Source organism: Carcharhinus amblyrhynchos, chromosome 21, assembly GCF_965287045.1.
Source record: "Carcharhinus amblyrhynchos chromosome 21, sCarAmb.v2.hapA, whole genome shotgun sequence".
In the NCBI taxonomy this organism is placed as follows: Eukaryota; Metazoa; Chordata; class Chondrichthyes; order Carcharhiniformes; family Carcharhinidae; genus Carcharhinus; species Carcharhinus amblyrhynchos.
Window position 1 is genome coordinate 35,234,333 of NC_137344.1, and position 20,717 is coordinate 35,255,049.

The 20,717-nt window shown below is 43.9% G+C and overlaps 2 long non-coding RNA genes across 3 annotated transcripts in view; one reads left to right on the top strand and one right to left on the bottom strand.

Moving 5' to 3' along the window:
* LOC145356489 (uncharacterized) overlaps positions 1 to 12,022 on the bottom strand; it is a 27,864-nt gene extending 15,842 nt beyond the window's left edge. For both annotated transcript variants that reach the window (XR_013889150.1, XR_013889149.1), the window contains exons 1-4: positions 11,772 to 12,022; positions 4,003 to 4,071; positions 1,895 to 2,082; positions 677 to 726 (exon numbers count right to left, since the gene is read on the bottom strand). This is a non-coding gene — a long non-coding RNA (uncharacterized LOC145356489). The remainder of the gene's footprint in view (positions 1 to 676; positions 727 to 1,894; positions 2,083 to 4,002; positions 4,072 to 11,771) is intronic.
* Positions 11,340 to 20,495, top strand: LOC145356490 (uncharacterized). The gene is made up of 3 exons (XR_013889151.1): positions 11,340 to 11,615; positions 15,116 to 15,205; positions 19,846 to 20,495. It is a non-coding gene; the product is annotated as an uncharacterized LOC145356490 (long non-coding RNA).
* The last annotated feature ends 222 nt before the right edge of the window (positions 20,496 to 20,717 follow it).

Consider the following 20,717-nt stretch of genomic DNA (forward strand, 5'->3'; position numbering starts at 1 on the left):
ATGACTAATCCATCTAACCCACGCATCTTGGCACACCGAGGGACAATCTGGCATAGCCAATCCACCTAACCTGCACGTCTTTGGGAAGAAACCGGCACACCCGGAGGAAACCCAAACTGACATGAGGAGAATGTGCAAACTCCAAACAGAGAGTCACTCATGGCCCTGGAGCTGTGAGGCAGCAGTGCTAACCATCGTGTCACTGTGCTCGCAAACCCCGAACTCCCATGCAAAATTTTGCATCCAAAGTGTGAATGCATGCCGAACCTAGAAGTGCCTGAAATTGCATACTATTTCAGTAGCTGGGTCTAAGTGCCAGCCGGATGCATACCTAGGGACGATTAAGGAGCCTATTTAAATTATTTAAGCATCAATTATCCTGGATTTTTACATTGTCCATGTGATTCTTAGGTTGGTGCATGGACAACAGCAGCAGGCAGCCAATCCATTTTTGTCATCCTAGAACAGGATAGACAGCAGCAAACATAAGGTGAGTTAGCAGCAGTTGATGAGAGCTAGGTGTGGGCTTACACTCGACTCCTGTGAGTTCTGATGCGTGGAGCCCTCCAGGGAGTGCCCTACAATATCCATCATCATTGTTGTCTGCAGTGCTATACATAACCTCGCTCTTTTCAGAGGCCAGCCACTGAACGAGGAGGCCACTGACTACACTCACCTCAGAGAAGGAATCCAATAATGACTCAGGTGCAGAGCCTGGGGACACACCTATTGAGGATGAGGAGACAGAAATGAAGGATACATTACTTGAAGTCGGCTGTCAAAACTTCTCTCAACCTCCTCTTCGAAAATCCCCTCATCTGTCTACGCAACTGAAGTCTTGCAACATCTGAACCATTCTTGCAAATGTTTCTGCACCCTCTCGATGCTTTCACATCCTTCCTAAGGTATGGCGCCCAGAACTGAACACAATACTCCAGTTGAGGCAGAACCAGTGTTTTATACAGGTTCAACACAAGCTTCTTGCTTTAATACTCTTTGCCTCTATTTATAAAGGTCAGGTTCCTGTACGCCTCATTAACAGTTTGTTCTGCCCCATCTATGATTTGCGCTCATGTATCCCAGGCTGCCTCTGATCCCACTCCCCCTTTTGAGTGGTATAATTTATTTTACATCTCCTCATTCTTCCCAGCAAGATGTTTCACTTCACACTTCTCTGAATTAACTTTTATCTGCCATGTGTCTACTAGCCCACTGAAGCCTATCACTGGCCTTGTTACAATATACCCAGGTTTTGTGTCATTTGCAAATCCCGAAACTGTGTACTGACTCGGGTCTAAGACATTAAAATAGATTAAGGAAAGCAGTGGCCCAATACCAGCCCCTATGAACTCCAATATATACCTCGTTCTAGTCAGAGAAACATCCATTCTCCACGACTCTCAGTTTTCTGTCTCTCAGCCAACTTCTTACTCACGCTGTCACTTTCCCTTTTGTTCCCTGGGCTTTGACTTTGCTGACAAACCTGTGATGTGGCATTTTATCAAATGTCTTTGGAAACATTGGGAAGCAATGGCCTAGTGTATTATCACTAGACTAATGATCCAGAAACTCAGCTAATGTTCTGGGGAACCAGGTCTCAATGCCATCACGGCAGATGATGAAATTTGAATTCAATTAAAAAAAAACTGGAATTAAGAATCTACTGATGATCATGAAACAATTGTTGATTGTTGGAAAAACCCATCTGGTTCACTAATGGGAAGGAGTCACGTGTACCTGATCTGGGCTACATGTTAACCACAACAATGTGGTTGACTCTCAACTGCCCTCCAAGGGCAACAAGGGATGGGCAATGAATGCTGGCCAGCCAGTGAAGTCTATGTCTCATGAATGTTTTTAAAAAAGTCCATGTACACCACATCAATCATATTACCTTCAACAAATTAATCAAAATAGTTAAGCACAATTTTCCTTCCATCGGTATTGGTGAAAGGGAACTAAATTTCGTCCCAGATTATCCAGAAGCTTTCCCATCTTCGAGGTGAAGCTGACTGGCCTGTAGTTGCTGGATTCAACTTTTTTTTGAATTTTTTGGAAGTTTTCAGTCCTCTGGCGCCGCCCCTGTATTGAAGAAGGATGAAGTTTATGACCATTGACTCCACACTCTCCACCCCTACTTGCATCTGCTCCTGATGACTTTTAAACAATGGGCGGGATTTTACAGCCTCGCTCGGGCGAGACTGGAAATTCCCATCCGAGGTCAATGGAGATCTCCGTTGTCAGGATCTCGTCCGTGCCGATCCATTGGCAGGCAAGACGGAAGACTTCCAGCCATTATGTACAACCAGTCTATCGAATACCTCACTTTGATCAATTTTTAGCCCGTCCAATGTCTCAATCACCTCACCTTTCATCATAATTTTGACAACACCTGTTTCTTTGGGTTGGGGAGCAAATGCAAAGTATTTATTTCATGCTGCTGCCACTCCGTCTGCCTCCATGCATAACCCTGCACCATCCCCCCCCCCCCACACATTTTTGCTCCTTTTTACTATCTAGATGCCTATATTTTGTCAGAGTTAGGATTATTTGGATTCCAGTGAGTCAGGAACCAGGATGAAAGGAGTTACCACTACATGGCAGCAATAAGGTGATTATCTTTCTTTCAAAAATGTGAAGAATGAGGGCTATAAATAAACACGTATGCAAAGAGAGGTGAATTCTAAACCCGATGTAGAGGTGTATTGTCAGTTCGGATCTAACAGTGCTCAAACTGCAGGAAAAGAATATTCCTACTGAAAGAATACGTGCACTTATAAATAGTCCAAAGCTTAAAATTAACAAATAATCAAAATATCTATTGAATCCTGTTGGTCAGTCAACTACATAACAAGACACTTTAGCTGGTTTGCAAATGGAGCTTCTAATGGCATAGCTCTATGACCTTCATACCATCTGCCCACAGATTTGTCCATTTTAATTATATATAAAGATAGTGAAGGAAGGTCGGGAATTATATGGCAGTAGCTGCATTGTCAAAACATAGATAAGCATGAAGCATAATTAAGGCTCTTTCACAAAATACATTTTGGTCAACAATTGCCCAATATGATGGTATTACTCTCTTAATTAGATTTTTGACATTTACCTCAACTTAATACGTAATTCATAATAAAGATTTATAACTTGTTCCTCGCAACTATGTCTGTATCATGCAAGTTAAATGTGACGTGGCCTTACCTTGAGTGGTTTACAGCCTAAAGAATCAATATAACACTTCTGCTACTTTCAAAAAATGTCGACATGGAGTGGACACATTAAAAGCCTCATTATGCAGACTAGCAGCTGGAGGGCATTTGGTTCAATTTGATGTAAATAAACTGCACTTACATGAACTGCACCCATCTGGCCAGTACATTGAAATCATTTCACCCTGACATAGCAGTTAAACCAAGCATGCACTACATAAACTCTGACCCATAATTTCTCACAGTTGTATTTCTTTAAAAAAGGGATTTGCCAATTATTAGCATAGCCTTCTATTTCTCGGAACAAAGGAGCATGAGTAGGCCATTTGGCCCTTTGAGCCTGCTCTGCCTTTCAATTGGATCAAGGCTATCATTTACCTTGACACCAATTTCCTGTGTCATCCCCATATTGCTTGATGTCATCATTATCCACAAATTTATCAATTTCTGTCTTGAACATGCTCAATAATTGAGTTCCATAAGAACATAAGAAATAGGAGCAGGAGTAGGCCATTTAGCCCCTTGAGCCTGCCCCGCCATTCAATAAGATCATGGCTGATCTGTCGTGGCTCAGATCCACATTCCCGCCCTCTCCCCATAACCCTTAATCCCCTTGCCTATCAAAACAGCCCACAGTGTTTTGACTATTCCCACAGCCCTCTGGGGTAAAGAATTCCTAAGATTTGTTCACCTCTCTTAAATCTCACTTCATCTTTCCTAAATGGCCTGCTCCTCATCCTGAAAATAAGAATAATTCTTTGAATTGATGAGTCATTAGAATCTTATACCCTACCATAGGAAAGTCAGGATGATCTTCTCATGTTTCATAATTGCCAACTAAACTCAGCAGGTCTGGCAGCATCTGTGGAGAGAGAAACAGAGTTAATGTTTCAGTGATAAGGAGCAGGCCCTTAAGGACAGGTGTATGGCTTTTTGGTTCCTGTACATGAGAACGTACTTCCACATCACATTTTCTATTGATGGCGGTATCCTGATGTCCCCCTTTTCCTGGGTTACCCTTTTATCGCTCGGAGGTTCATGAATGCTGAGTTAAGCCGCGGTTGGTTATATATTACCCAACAAGGGATCCTATCTATTGTGTAGCTCTCTCTCTCTGTTACCTCATGGAGGGGTGTGTGCACCATGATCCATATGCTTGTGATTTTACCCTGTTATCCTAAGATTCTCTACACTTTCTGCTATCCTTTCTTTATCCACACGAGAGGAGGCGCTGACAACAAAAATTGCAATGATTGATAATTTGAATCATTTGTATGAATATTTGCTGACTTTTTCCTGTACATTTATGTGGAAAAATTACGATTCTACTGTGCTAGATTTTGGGCATTTGTTGTGTCTTGTGGTAAATGTAAAATAGAAAACTTTCAATGAAAGCGTCTTTAAAAAAATCTCCCTCAACCTCCTCTACTTCTAAGAGAAAAATCTCAGCTACTCAATATTCCACATTACCGGAACCATTCTTCTAAGTTATTCTACACCCTCTCTAAGCCTTCACATCCTTCCTAAAGTGCAGCACTTAGAAGCTGAACTAACAACTTAAAATAGTTCATCTGAGCATCCTTAACTTTTGTATATGATGCCTTTATTTATAAAGTTCATGATCTTCTATAATAAAAACAGCAAGTGCTGGAAAACTGAGCATTCTGTTTCTCTCTCCATGGATGCTGCCAGGGTTAATCAGCCGGATTTTCCATCCCAGCAAACCCCCCCGCCCCATCTCCACCACCCCACACACACACACACACACACACACACACAGTTTCATGGCATTGGAGGTGGCCCGTCTTTGGCTGGCGGTGGAATCTTCTCATCCCACTGTGGTCAACGGGGTTTCCGGGAACACACAGTGGGGGTTTGCCTTTGACAGGACTGGAAGATTCTACCAGCAGTAAAGGCTGGAAGATTCCTGCCAATGTTTTAGAATTGAAAATGTCTTTTCTTCACAAGGTTGTTTACGACACAGAAAGGGGCCACTTGGCTGAAAAATGAGCCACCCAGCCGAAATCCTACTTTCCATCGTTTGGTCCACTGTCTTACGTGTTACAAGACTACAGGTGCTTGCCTTCGTTGAGTGTTTGCTTCAACTATCTTTTCTACTCTGTGCGAGTAAGTACCTGTCTGAGTGTTGCTGACTATGTAAATAAATCCAAGTTTGGTGAGGGGATACTGGCCTCGGAGGAGATATTTCATCCACTCTCCCCCGTCTCCCCAGTGAGAGCGTGAACCCGATTATGCCATCGATACAACCACTCTGTGTGGAGTCTGCACATTCTCCCCATGTCTGCATGAGTTTCCTCCAGGTGCTCCTGTTTTCTCCCACAGACTGAAAGATAAGCTGGTTAGATGCTTTTTACATGCTAAATTTTCCCTTAGTGTCAAGGGGATTTGCCGGGCAGATAAGTGGGGTTATGATGATAAGTCCTGGGTGGGATTGTTGTCGGTGCAGACTCGATGGGCCAAATGGTCTCCTTTTGCACTGTAGGGATTCAATGATAGGATGGCAAACATCTCCATTTGCAAATGATGGCAAACTTGGATTTTCCTGAACATTTCTTTTTTAAAATGTTAAAGAGCAACAAAAAACAAAGAAAATTACAGCACAAGAACAGGCCCTTCAGCCCTCCAAGCCTGTACCGACCATGCTGCCAGACTGAACTAAAATCCCCTATCCTCCCAGAGACCGCATCCCTCTATTCCCATCCTATTCATGTGTTTGTCAAGAAGCCCCTTAAAAGTCACTAATGTATCTGCTTCCACTATTTCCCTCGGCAACGGGTTTCAGGCACCAACCAACCACCCTCTGTGTTAAAAAAAATTGCCTTGCACATCTCCTTTAAACCACACCTTAAACCAATGCCCCCTAGTAATTGGCTCTTCCACCCTGGGAAAAAGCTTTTGACTCTCTACTCTGTCCATGCCTCTCACAATCTTGTAGAATTCTATCAGGTCACCCCTCAATCTCTATCATTCCAGTGAGAACAAACCAAGTTTCTCCAACCTCTCCTCAGAGCTGATGCCCTCCATACCAGGCAACATCCTGGTAAATCTTTTCTGCACCCTCTCCAAAACCTCCACATCCTTCTGGTAGTCTGGTGACTAGAACTGAACACTATATTTGAAGTGCTGCCTAACTAAGATTCTATAGTCATTCTAAACTAGCTAAGATTTATGCTGTTCTATGGATTGGGTTAATTTGGTGTCATGTTTGGCACAACATCATGGGCCGAGGGGCCTATTCCTGTGCTGTACTGTTCTATTTCGAATCGGACTGCGGGGTACTCTCCTCCATGAGCGTGGCTTGTTCCGTTCTTTGAGGATCAAAGCAAAACTAATGACACACGTTTCCTATTTGGACTGAGTCTCTTCTCAGGGCAATTACCGAGCAGTGCCATTAAGGAGTCCCGGAGGTGTTTGCAGCCTAACCTCTGGAGCTGGAACAAGTTATACACTGGCAAACTGCCTGGGAAAGGGTGATGGGGTAATAAAAATGAGATTAAAAATCAGCAGGAACAGGGAAGTGCTTGTTTCAATTTGTGGGGTGAGGGAATTGAAGCAAAGGGAAAAGAAACAAATATCCTCGAATGGCTCACTTATCACCAAATCTTAAAGTGATCTCAAGCTACGACAGAGGAGTCTCGATGCTGTTCAGCTTTTGCAGTCCATTAATATCTGCACTGAATCTAATCACTTTCATGGCAGCTGCGATAGGATTTGAATAAGGGTTAAATACATTTTGTTAGGTTAATAATAAATCCTTGAAACACAAGCACGCAAAATTAATGCCTGGGATTTTGCAGGCCTGCTCGAGGTGGGCACAAACCTCGTTATGGCCACTCACTCTCTCAATGGGGCTGGTGCCAGGGAGACCTCTGAATGAGATCTTCCCCGCCTCCTGCCGCTGACATAATCCAGTTCACGCCCTCGCTGGGGAGGTGGGGGGCGGGGAGAAGGGGAAGTGGATGAAATAACTCCTCTGAGGCCGGGGGCCCTTCATCAAACTTAGACTTACTTACACAGTCAGCAACACTCAGGCAGGTGCTTTCCCGTACAGAGCATAAACCCGGAGTGAGGGTAACCCTGACACTCCACAGTATGTACACATGCAGCGGTCCCAGACCTGGACAAGGTATTACTGCCTTCATGTCTGGGAGCTCGTATTCTAAGAGGTCCACAACGTGGGCCTTGTTGAAGCTATTTCAGAGGATACCTGCATTGTGGGAGTGAGGGGTGTTCCTGCATGGTGGGCATGATGGGTGTCTGCATTGTGATGAAGGGGGATGCTGCATTGCTGCAGGAGGAGGGTGGGTGAGGGGTGCCTGCATTGTGGTAAGAAGGGGTGGGTGAGGGTGGTGCCTGTATTGTGGTAAGAAGGGGTGGGTGAGGGTGGTGCCTGCATTGTGATGAATGGGGATGTCTTGCATTGTGGTGGTGGGGACAAAATGCCTGCATTGCAGGGGGACGGGTGCCTGCATGGTGGTGACAGGGAATGCTTGCATTGCAGGGAGCAGGTGGGAATGTGGAAATGCCTCCATGGTAAGAGGGAGGGTGAGGGATGTCTGCATTGTGGGGGGGGGGGGGGGGGGGGGAGAGGGGGGTGCCTGCCTTACTGTGGGTGGGGATTGCTTGCATTGTGGAAAAAGTGAGGGGGGGGGGGAAGGGTGCTTGCACTGTGGCTGAGGGGTGCCTGCATGACGGGACGGTGAGGGGTGTCTGCATTGTGGCGATGGGGGTGAAATACTTGCATTGCAGGGGGAGGGGGGAATGTGGTGGGAGAGTGGGTGACTGCATGGTGGTGATGGGGAATGTTTACATTGCGGAAGGGGGGAGGGGGTGGAAACGCTTCCATGGTAAGGGGGGGTGATGAGGGATGTCTGCATTGTGGGGGGGGGGAGGGAGGATGCCTGCCTTACAGTGGGTGGGGATTACTTGCATTGTGGGAAAGTGGGGGGGGGGGTGGGGGGGGAGGTGAGGGGTACATGTATGGTGGGGGGGGGGGAGCGGTGGGGAGAGGTGCCTCCAATTCCAGAGGGGAGGGGAGGGATGCCTACATTGTGGGGTGGAGAGGGGGGAGAGTGAGGGGTGCCTGCAATGCAGGAGGAGTGAGGGAAGCCTACATTATGATGAGGGACAAATGCCTGCATTGCGAGGGTTTCAGACATGTTACACACACGAGTGGAGGCAGCCTATGATCATCTGAGACTAGGGCGACTTCACTTTATCTTTATTTGGGAACTGAAAAGTATTTTGACTTCAGTAGAATCTGCTTTGGATTCTGACATCCTCTAAAACACACTGGGCCAGTAATTCCACTTCGCCCAGGGATGTGTTCAATCTCAGGTCAGTGTTATTAACACAACACTGGTGGACACTGTGCCAGTTTTCTTGCTGCCGGGGCACGTGCTTCTGTCAGTGGGAGGGATTTTGCTGCGTGATTGGCCAGAGGAGAGGCGGAAATGTCTGTACCAGTTAAAGATCTTTGGGAGTTTGTTTTGGTGCCACTGTGTGAACATAGATCATTGGTGTTCGTGAGTTACTCAGTCTCAGATGTTCTGTCCTCATCTGAGGTTTGCAGACATACACTTCCAGCAGAGTGACTGGGCTGGTGAGTCACTGCAGGAACCCTTAGCCAGCTCATCATTCCTTGTACCGGGTATTCTGACACCAATTCTAATGTCCCTACTCCCGCTTTGTCTGAAATCAACTACATTTGCATAGACTGAGGATCAAGCTTGGAATCTTGCTGATCTTTGTAGCATCCTTACTCCTCATGCCAAGTTATTGGATAAGCTGAATAAAAGCCTTTCTTTTAAATAAATTGAACCCCATGTAGCGCTCGATTTGGATCACACACTGAAGTCAGAAATGGTTTTTATCCAGTTCTGGGGTACGGATACATTGGCTGAATTTAGGACTCTCACTTACCACTTGGGAGTTATCAAAATGGTATAAATCTCCAACGTTCATTTGAATACGTAGGAAATTTTCAACCTATCAAAATTGCAGCACAGTGATACTGTTGCCTTAAGTTCGATTCTAGGCTTGGATCACTGCCTGTGTGGCGTTTGCACATTCTCCTCGTGTCAGCGTGGGATTTCTCTGGGTGCTCCGGTTTCCTCCCACAGTCCAAAAATGTGCAGCTTAGGTTGACTAAATTGCTTCTTAATGTCAGGGGGATTTGAACAGTAAATGTGTGGGGTAATGGGGATAGGGCCAGGGTGGGATTGTTGATGGGCCTCCTTCGACACTGTAGGAATTCTATTTTATGATTGCATCTGGATAAGTGAGTGAGTGAGCATGCAAGCAAACAAATGAAAGATTGGCTTGAATTTCAATAGCAGCTTTTAGTGCTCTCAAGATGACCTGAAACATCTTACAACAAGTGAACCACTTTCAAAATGTAGTCACTATTGTATGGGAAATGTGACAGCGAATTTACATCTGGCCGCTGTTTGCGACACGATGATGAGCAGCTACATCTGTTTTACTGAGGTTGGTTGAGAGATAAACTGTCACTAGGATACTGAGAAGAATTCCCTTGCTCTTCTTCGCATGGCATTTCATGGAATCTATTACATCCTACTGGAAGGACAGACAGAAAGGATAGAGGGAAAAATCTCTGACTATAATGCCACTTAGTCCTTCGAATATTTCTGTTGTCTTTTCAAATCACAAAATCATGAACTTTCAACTCTCTCTGCTGCCACATTATTCACATTGGCAGTCAGAAATTCATTGTCCTTTGTTGGAACGTGGAGTGTGAGGGCAGCATCAAGGCCTTCTGTGCTTGTTGGGCACCACCAGGACTGCAGTGTCATATCGACCCTTTTAATCTTTTACATACGCTCAATAGAAAGCATCCTTTCCAGATGTATCACAGCCTGGTATGGCTCCTGCTCTGACCAAGACTGCAGGAAACTACAAAGGGTCATGAGCGGATCCCAGTCCATCACGCAAACCAGCCTCCCATCCATTGGCTCCACCTACATTTCCCGCTGCCTCGGAAAAGCAGCCAGCATAATCAAGGACCCCACGCATCCTGAACATGCTCTCTTCCATCTCCTTTCATCAGGAAAAAGATACAAAAGTCTGAGATCACATATCAACCAACTCAAGAACAGCTTTTTCCTTGCTGCCGTCAGACTTTTGAAAAGTCGCATCAAGCTGATCTTTCTTTACATCCTAACTATGACTGTAATACCACATTCTGCACCCTCTCCTTTCCTTCTCTATGACTGGTATGCTTTGTCTGTATAGTGCAAGAAACAATACTTTTCACTGTACGTTAATACATGTGGCAATAATAAATCAAATCAAATTTTGGTTTAATATTTTAAGTTTTCTTTTCCGTTTTGTTTTTCTTCTGAGCTTCTCTTTTGGGGAGGAGGTGGGGGGGGGTGCTGCCCTTCTCGTTTCGTCCCTGAGTTTGTTTTAATTTAGTTCAATTGATTTATCCACAAGAATGTCAGGCCACCAAGTTTACCATGGGGGGAGAGAAATGAAGAAAACAAACTGGAGGTTTGGCCCCTAAAGATGGCTTATGCAAATGCAACTAAAAAGAAACAATAGGATTTAGGTGTAACACTTCCTCATTGGTATTAATAATTAGTTATACATCTTTTTGCTCTCCCCCAGAGACTGTGCGTGCCTTTCCTGTGCTTCTCCAGTGGTGCTGTGAGACATGGTATTTATTACATTCATTTATACTGTGCCAGAATGGATTTTAATAACTTGCTCTCTCCTATCATGAATTGACAAAACAAAGTATGCACTATTTGTCCTCATACTGCACTTTGGCCATCAATATGTCAAACAGCTTATAAAAGAATCAACAAATTCTGGGCAGAGGATACACAGTCTCTAGAACAGTACTTCAAAGCAGGCAAAAAGTTATAAGAGCATGAGATTGATGGGAAGAAGTATTAAAAGGCTCCTGGGCATGTGATTAGGCTCACGACATACATTATCAGAATTAAAAGCTAACTCGCTGTCAGAATGAATTAGGAAAGCTCGTGTAAACAGACTTAGAGCTACTTTATTTTAAAATAATCGGCCTTGGCACCACATCATATTTGTTATCTGTAAAACAATTCTCTTACGCAAAAAGCTGGAGAGAGGAAAGTAAACCTCTAAGCACACAGGGCTGTATTTTCACAGCCAAAGAGAGCCTCTCTATCGATGCAAAAATGGCAGAAGGGGCCAGGACACCTGCTCTCAAATACGACACATTGGCACCGTGGTTAAGCATTGCTGCCTCACAGTATCAGGGACTGGAGTTCGATTCCTGGCTTGGGTCACTGTCTGTACAGAGTCTGCATGTTCTCCCCATGTCTGCGTGGGTTTCTTCTGAGTGCTTCGATTTCCTCCTGCAGTCGAAATGAAGTGCTGGTAAGGTGCATTAGCTGTGCTAAATTCTCCCTTAGTGTACCTGAACAGGCGTTGGAGTGTGGCGACTAGGGGATTTTCACAGTGACTTCATTGTATTAATGTAAGCCTACTTGTGACACTAATAAGTAAGCTTTAAACAAAAAACTTTAAACCTACCATTTTCCTCGGCTGGGAATGGGCCCCAGATAGGATTTGCGCACGTGCATTTTGCAGAGGAATCAAATGACCAAAGAAATCAGCAGCTGCCTCCACTCATGCTTGAGAGGTGTCTGTAATTCTTTATGCCCAGGTGGCAGAGTGGCACAGTGGTTAGCACTGCTGCCTCACAGTGCCAGTGACCCCGGTTCGATTCCAGCTTTGGGTGACTGTGCGGAGTCTGTACATTCTCCCCGTGTCCATTGGGTGCTCCGGTTTCCTGCCACACTCCAGAAGTGTGCAGGTTAAGTGGATTAGCTATGCTAAATTACACTTGGTGTCCCAAGACGTGTAGGTTAAGGGGATTAGTGGAGTAAATGCACAGTGTTATATAGAGTCACAGATGTTTAAGAAGGGAAACAGGCCTTTTGACCCAACTTGTCCATGCCACCCTTTTTTTTTTAACCACTAAGCTGGTCTCAATTGCCTGCGTTTGTCCCAAATCCCTCTACACCCGTCTTACCCATGTAACCGTCTAGACACTTTCTAATAGACAAAATTGTACCAGCCTCTACTACTCCCTCTAGCAGCTTGTTCCAGGCACTCACCACCCTCTGTGGTGAAAAAACTGCCTCTCTGGACACTTTTGTATCTCTCCCCTCTCACCTTAAATCTATGCCCTCTAGTTTTAGACACTCCTACCTTTGGTAAAAGATATTGACTATCTAGCTGATCTATGCCCCTCATTATTTTATAGACCTCTATAAGATCACCTGAAGTCTTCTACGTTCCAGGGAAAAAAGACCCAGTCTATCCAGCCTCTCGTTGTAACTCAAACCATCAAGTCCCAGTAGCATTCTAGTAAATCTTTTCTGCACTCTTTCTAGTTTAATAATATCCTTTTTATAATAGAGTGACCAGAACTGTACACAATATAGTTGCAGGGGTCAGGTGGGAAGGTGAGATAAGATGTCTTTTTGGAAGGCCGGTACAGACTCGTTGGGCCAAATGGCCCACACTCGCTCTGGGGCCCCCAATTCAGGAAGGAACCCTGTCACCCCAGAACTAAAATTTGACCTTCCGGGCCACTTTCTCCGGGCACGGGTTTGCGGAGAGCACAGATTTGGGAAAAGGCCCTCCTCTGCGGTCTCGACCCAGGGGCCAAAGCCGAAGCCGCAATGTTGCTCGGCGTATAGTTGGCAAGTAAAATCCTTGATGAACTGAATAATGAGCTGCTGTGCTAAACTACTTGAAGTGAATGGACATGCTGATTAATTACAACAGGAAATTTTGTAAAAACCATTGGCTTGCTGCTGGGACGATTGCTGTCAGATGGCCTGGGAACTGTTCCCAGATAGGCCTGGAATCCACATCATTCTTTGCAAATGTCCAGCCTCAATTAGCCTCTGTAATTCAAAATGAAAACACGCCTCAGTTTCCTCATTAAAAGATGAAAGAGTTTTTTTTAGATATACGCGCCGCTGTGAAAAAGCCAATTTCCATTCATGGGGCCTGATTAAGGGCAAGACAATAGGATTGTTTGGAATGGAACAGCAGGGCATAGCTGCTCCTTACCAGCTAAATTGTGGGTGAGAGAGGATAATGGGAGATTGATTAGGGTTAATAGACTTATTTTTACAGGTCATGCAGCTCAGCACTACCTCACACTGTGGGTTGCTGCTGTCGAATGCATAGTATCGCAAGCAATAAATCAAGCAGCGCAGGGAAATTTTATATTCTTTCCCCAAATTGTTGATCACAATTGGCTTTTGTTTTAGAGTTGCAACTACCTAGTGCTTTCCCGTTCAGTCGTTGCCTCTTTGTTTGCAGTATGACATTTAATTGCCACAGCCAACTACAAAAAAAACGTTCTTTGTAAAACTTGCCAGCAAAGTTAATTGTTTCTGATAAATAACCATTATACCCTCTCATGGTCAATTAATCTGCATCAGTGTTTATTTGTTGATCTGACAGCTGTATCTGTAGCTTGCTTTCCAACTCTTTTTGCATGCGGAGAATAGGTTTAGTTTGAAGATGTGTGCACGTTGCAAATCTTAAGAACCAGCGGAATTGAGTTTCAGGATTTGTTGACAAAAGTGCATGAATTAACTGATCGGAAGTTGAGGGTCGGTTGCACGAAAACTGGTTCGCTACTGCTGCTGGACTTTGCACCAGCACATGGCCATTCTCAAAGAGATCCAGTGATTGCATGATTGTATGCTATTGTGAGAGCTGTCATGATGTGGAGATGCTGGTGTTGGACTGGGATAAACACAGTGAGAAGTCTGACAACACCAGGTTTAAGTCCAACCAATTTATTTGATAGTAAACTCGCAAGCTTTTGGGGTTTGCCCCCTTCGTCAGGCGAAAGGAGAGTTCTGGCCTCAGAATGCTCTGTCTTTACTATCAAATAAATCAGTTGGACTTAAACCTGGTGTTGTCAGACTTCTTATTGTGAGAGCTGCCAGAGAACTTTATCAACAGGAGGAATTGGGAATTAGAGGGTTCTGAGGAAAGAAACAGTGCCGGTTCTTTCACACTTCTTTGTTTTATGGAATCTGACAGTGCAGAAGGGGGCCGTTTGGCCCATCGAGTCTGCACCAACCACAATCCCACCCAGATCCTATCCCGATAACCTCATGTATTTACCTTAGCTGGTTCCACTGACACTAAGGGGGTAATTTTAAAATGGCCAATCCACCTAACCGGCACATCTTTGGACTGTGGGAGGAAACTGGAGCACCCGGAGGAAACCCACACAGACACTCTCAGTGACCCAAGCTGGGAATCGAACTCAGTTCTCTGGTGCTGTGAGGTAGCCACGCTAATCACTGTGCCACCGCGCCGCCTTTCATTTCACTGTCTTATCTGAAGATATCTAAAAACACTATCATAGAATCCCTACAGGGCAGAACAGACCATTCAGCCCATCGACTCTGACAGACTAATTTACCCAGGTCCTCTCACTGCCCCTGCCTGTGTAACAGTTACCGTGGTTAATCCATCTAACCCGCACATCTTTGGACTGTGGGAGAAAACTGGAGCATCCGGAGGAAACCCACACAGACACAGGGAGAACGTGCAGACCCCACACAGACAGTGAGCCAAGCTGGGAATCGAACCTAGTTCCCTGGTGCTGTGAGGCGGCAGTATTAACTACTGTGCCACTGTGCTATCCTGCTTTTTAAATGGGGTGACATGTCATCGATGAGCTTTGGAAAAATTGCTGTGGGACAATTCAGGAGTGTTAATCTTCCTTTATCAGTGAATAGAAAACTTATAACAGAAGTCAAGAAATTTTTCTCAGTGGCAGGATTGTCCATTTTTTGAGAATGTCAGCTAATGGATCAAGTTTTTTGTGACAGGACGATAAAAACACAAGAACAATAAACTGCTTTCGACTTATAACAAAATCAGGACACAAGTTGGAACATGGTGGATTCATGAATGACCAGGTCAGTTGTATAGCGTGTGCATTCATGTAAATATTGCCATGACCCATACACAGGAAACGATGTGTCGGTACCGTGGGAGTTCTCACCAGTGTGGCTACAGTGAGAGCTGCTGAAGATCTCAGTGGTAAACTGCTTGAGTTGATATCATTATTCCAACACAGGGCAGAAATTTTACAAATTGGAACATTTTGCCTTGCATCGCCTTATTCTAAATGCTGTTTGTCATATTAAAAATATCATCAATATTTTAGAAACTAGAAGCAGGAGTAGACCCTTTGGCCCTTTGCCTGCTCCACCGTTCATTTTGACCACGCCTTATCATCAAATTCAATATCCTGATTCCTCCTCTTCCCCCTTTACTGTGAAATATGACAAAAAAGCCAATTCCTAATTTTTTTTTTCCCACAGCAACATTACCCACGGTCAATTACGTCCTTGGTAACTCACACAGAAACCAAATCAATCTTTTGCTGGCCAGTGATTCACCTCCTTGCAATCCAAAACCTCCACTGTTGAAGAATCCATGACCTTGGTGTACATTGTGGCTTAATGTATACTGGCAAGTCTTTTCTGTTTGTTCCTTTTTTAAATAAATTGTGCAAGATTCTTCTTTCAGGAACCTGCAGATTGTATTTGTTTTTTGAGCTAACGAAAAAGGAATGCTGCTTTTAAGATGATTTATTTAGACTTCCAAGAGACACAAGTGAAATGATGACTCCAAAACATCCCAACTCGGCCTTAGGGTTAGTTTATAGAATGCTCTGTGTATGAGTTGCTTATAGACCCAAATCTGTTCCTCTTTAACCGAAGTATTTTATATTAAAATTAGTCTCCGGGACTTCTGCGGCTTTTCCATCCATCTTAGATTCACTTAAGCAGCGCCAACTAATGTGTTTTGCCGTTGTGATGTAGCGCTTTCACGAACGGGATTGGTTACAAACACCTGTTATATTACCATGTGCAGTAACTCAAGACTGAATGTAATACTGATTTGGCAATCTCACACTTTAGGTAAGGAGACTAATTCGGGGTGTATTAATCAAAGCATTTGAACTTTTGAGTGCCACCATTGGCATATCAAAGAACAAAGAAAATTACAACACAGGAACAGGTCCTTTGGCCCTCCAAGCCTCCCGACTGAACTAAAACCTCCTACTCTTCCAGGGACCATATCTCTCTATTTCCATCCAATTCATATATTTGTCCAGACATCCCTTAAAAGTCATTACCGTATCCGCTTCCACTACCTCCCCCGGCAACAAGTTCAAGGTACCCACCAGCCTCTGTGGAAAAAGAAACTTGCCTCGTACATCTCCTTTAAACCTTGCTCCTCGCACCTTAAATCTACGCCCCCTAGTAGTTTACTCTTCCACCTGGGAAAAAGCTTCTGACTATCCACTCTGTCCATACCCCTCATAATCTTATAGACTTCTTCTATCAGGTTGTTCCTCAAGTTCTGTCGTTCCAGTCAGAACAACCCAGGTTTCTCCAATCTCTCTTCATAGTTAATGCCCTCCATACCAGGCAAGATCCTGATAAATCCTTTCTATATTTTCTCCAAAGCCTCCACATCCTTCTGGTAATGTGGTGACCAGAATTGATCTGGTCTTATTTTAGTTAGGCCGCACTTGGAATATAGTGTTCCAAGTGCGGCCGAACTCAGATTCTATAAAGCTGAAACATAACCTGCCAATTTTTAGACTTAATGCCCCTGCTGTTGAAGGCAAGCATGATGTGTGCCTTCTTGACTGCCTTCTCCACCTGTGTCGCCACTTTCAGTGACCTGTTGTATCCTTGGTGCCTACCTGTTCTGACCCACTGGAAACTCAGCTGCCATTCTGGCAAATGGGGTGGGAGAAGGGTGAGGAGGTTGGAGGGAGAACAGAATGATGTGCTCAGATGGATTCCACCCCTACATTTTCAAAGTCGGTGAGGTTTTCACATAAAATATTTGAAAATAAGCTCCCTGTTGTCAAGGTGAGGTAATTTCTGTTATCTATCTCCCCAAGTGAGGCTCATTTCTGACCTGCTGATGGCCAGTGCTCCTCCTCTCAACGAATGATCCGTTCTGGGCTCAGTAGGTGGAACTGCCATTGTTGGGAACCATTCCCCCTCCCCCATGCCTTTCTAAAAGGTCAAAGAAGCCATTGCCTTTAAATGGCAGAGCCATTAAGTGAAGGACTACATGTCCCTGTGTCCCAAACCATTACAGTGGCAAACCAATCAAGAAAATGCAGTCCTGCTGAATTCAAAATGAGAACAGCAGGGCAAAAAAGAACAATAGGGAAAGGAGAATTTAATTGCAGAGAAATTGGACTGGGCCCATTTTCATCCAACTGCTAATTTGACGTGCTTCACACTGGTTGTAAACCAGAAGAAAGGACGCATCATTTTCTACCTCAGCGTCTTTATCGGCAGTTAATATTGCATTCACTAAGCCCTTCCTGATCTTTAAGCAGCTTTGTTGTGATAATATTATTTACATTTCCCCACAATTAGCAGAACGAGTCAGGAGTGCCCCACAAGTCGCTGGCAAAAATCAGGTTAAATTATTCTTCCCGTCATTAAATATGAATTTGAATAATTGTTCCAACCAACTTTCCACTCGTAACAAAGTAATCCTGAAGAATTTATAGTTAGTCCTACAGGATATAATTAGGCGGGTACCGACAACAGTAGAAATCCTGCATAATTTATTATTCCATCCCATGTGGATACATAGGACTTCCTCCAAAAACTCTGATATTCCCTTTGTGGAACACTTCATACGGTTTTGAAATAGTGTGATGGGATTCCGTTGGGAGCAATGGGTTCTAATAAGATCAGCTGCATTTGAAGAGGAGGTTGATTTTAAAGGGAACTAGACCTCCAGAAAGCTCATTTTAAGTAGGCTCCTGTGTACTCAGCTGTCCTTCAAACTTTAAAACATTATTTTGCAAACAAAGCTAAGCCTAGTGTAAGCGATATAATGCCTTAACTGCATATTCAGTATCTCTTTCTTTAACAAAGAAATGCGACAGGATAAAAAGGGGGCTGGAGGGGTGGTAAATTTATATTCTTACATTATATGCAATCTTTCTTGGCAATGAAATAAGAACAGCAAATCACTGAAATGAGATCCAATTGGAAAGCAAATGGAATGAGCCAACAATTGAGTAGCCATTAACCCCCGCCTTTCTTTACACGCGCACCTCCTTCATTTCGAGATTCTTAAATGTCCATCCTGCAACGGAGTTTCTTCACCCAAGGGGTAGTGAATCTATGAAATTCTCCATCGCAGGAGGGCCAAGTCACAATGTATTTCAAGGAAGAGATAAAATCTCTTTCAAAAGAATCTATCAAGGAGGTTGGGGAGGAAGGAGGAATATAACATTGAGATAGGGGATCAGTCTTGATTGTATTGACTGGCGGAGCAGGTTCAAAGGGCCGAATGGCCTACTCTCGCTCCCAGTTTCGGATGTTTCCATGAGTCCCTTTCACTCTGTACTTCTGTTATTGTTGGATTGTCATGGAAGACATTGGGGGGTGAAATCTTACTGACTGTTCATGCCCTTCTGCCACTGCAGCAAAGAGGAATACTTGGCGCCCAGGCAGATCTCTGTTTGCTGCAGCGGGATCAGAAAATCCCACCGCAGTGAACGGCCGTAAGATTCTGCCCTAGGTGTCTGACTCCAGTAAACGATCAGGTTGGAGGCAAAATACTTTTATTTACATAATTAACAATATACAAGATTACAGAACTTAAGGACAGAGCTACTGCTCCTCACTTCAGTTCTTCTTCCTCCTATCTCTGAGTGATATCATGTAATTGCTTCTTATGCACATGCTCAATAGATATCATAGAAAACCCTACAGTGCAGAAAAAGGCCATTGGGCCCATTGAGCCTGCACTGACCACAATCCCACCCAGGCCCCACCCCCATATCTCAGGACACTTAGGGGGCAATTTTAGCATGGTCAGTTAACCTAACTCGCACATCTTTGGACTGTGGGAGGAAACCCACACAAACATGAGGAGAATGTGCAAACTCCACACTGAGAGTGACCCAAGCTGGGAATCGAACCCAGGTCCCTGGAGCTGTGAAGCAGGAGTGCTAACCACTGTGCTACCATGCCGCTCTAGATATTGTAAGAAGTCTTACAACATCAGGATAAAGTCCAACAGGATTATTTGGTAGCACAAGCAGGTGAGTCATCCTCACCTGATGAAGGAGCAGTGCTCCAAAAGCATTCTCTGTCAAAGTCTTTGTCAGATTGTCACAATGTCTGGAAGAGGGAAGACCGGTGGCAAAAAAAAACTGCTGGACTTTAACCTGGTGTGGTGAGACTTCTTACTGTGCCCATCCCAGTCCAATGCCAGCATCTCCATTATCATCAATAGATATTATTAGAATAGTGTTAGAATTATTCAACAGAATTAGCTGTCAGCAAGTTAAAGCTTCTCTTTTTAAGAGGCTTGACTGGCAGTTTATGAATGGAGGATAAATACATTATGTTGTAAGAATGATGGCTCAAGTTGAATGGCAGAGTATCAGTGACCAGAAATTGGCAGAGAGTAAACTTTAAAAAATACTAATTTGTGATATTTCAGTATGTTTGTGTGAAATTAGACTCCTTTTATTATGACTTTCTATTTAAAGGTCAGATTTCAAATCATCAGATGTTGGAAAACAGTGTAAAAAAGTAAAAAGGAAAACTATCCTTCACGGCTACAATGAGAAAAGTGATGTCAGACTATTGTACAAAATATGATTTTGAAAATCTGATGGCAGTTCTCAAGTCCATTTCAGCAAGAATCAATTGAATTTATGGTAAACTAATTGATTTTGCGTTGAACACACCCCTTGCCACCAGGAAATCCACAGCAGAGGGAGGTGAGCCATCAGCAGGACCATAAGATCCTACCAAAATAAACAGCAGCAAGATTTCGACAAATATCTATGCCTTGAGACCTAGAGGCAGCAACATCGTAAGGTCTCCAAGCCTGTTGCATTTTATGTCCATTAATACAGAAAACCAACTTCCTAATAATAAAACTACAAGCAAGTAACTTCATCACCTACTGAAAATCCATCTCTTCAAACAAATCATGGAACAATTCTGAAATATGACTCCAGCTATTGAACTTACCTAAACCACACCTCAGGAGCGAAAGCATCTTTATCAAGCTTATTGTCTTGCGAGATGAACCAAACACATGAATTATGAACTGTTCTTTTGTTTAAACTTTGTAAAGTGTATGTGTATGCATGTGTTCGAGTGAGTGACGTGGCTTCAAATTTTTGTGTTGAATGTGTGAATAAATAATTCTCATAAACCTACAAATGCATGCTGCTGATTATTTAATTTGACTGAGAAACACACACATCTGTCTGATCACAGACAGTAAGGCAAGGGAATGGGAGCTTCAGTTCTCGTACATCACTGTCCCCGCAAAGGAAGAGAATACTTGTACTTATGTGAGATTATTGAATCCGGACAGGGCAAACTTAATATTTTCTTTCAATATGCA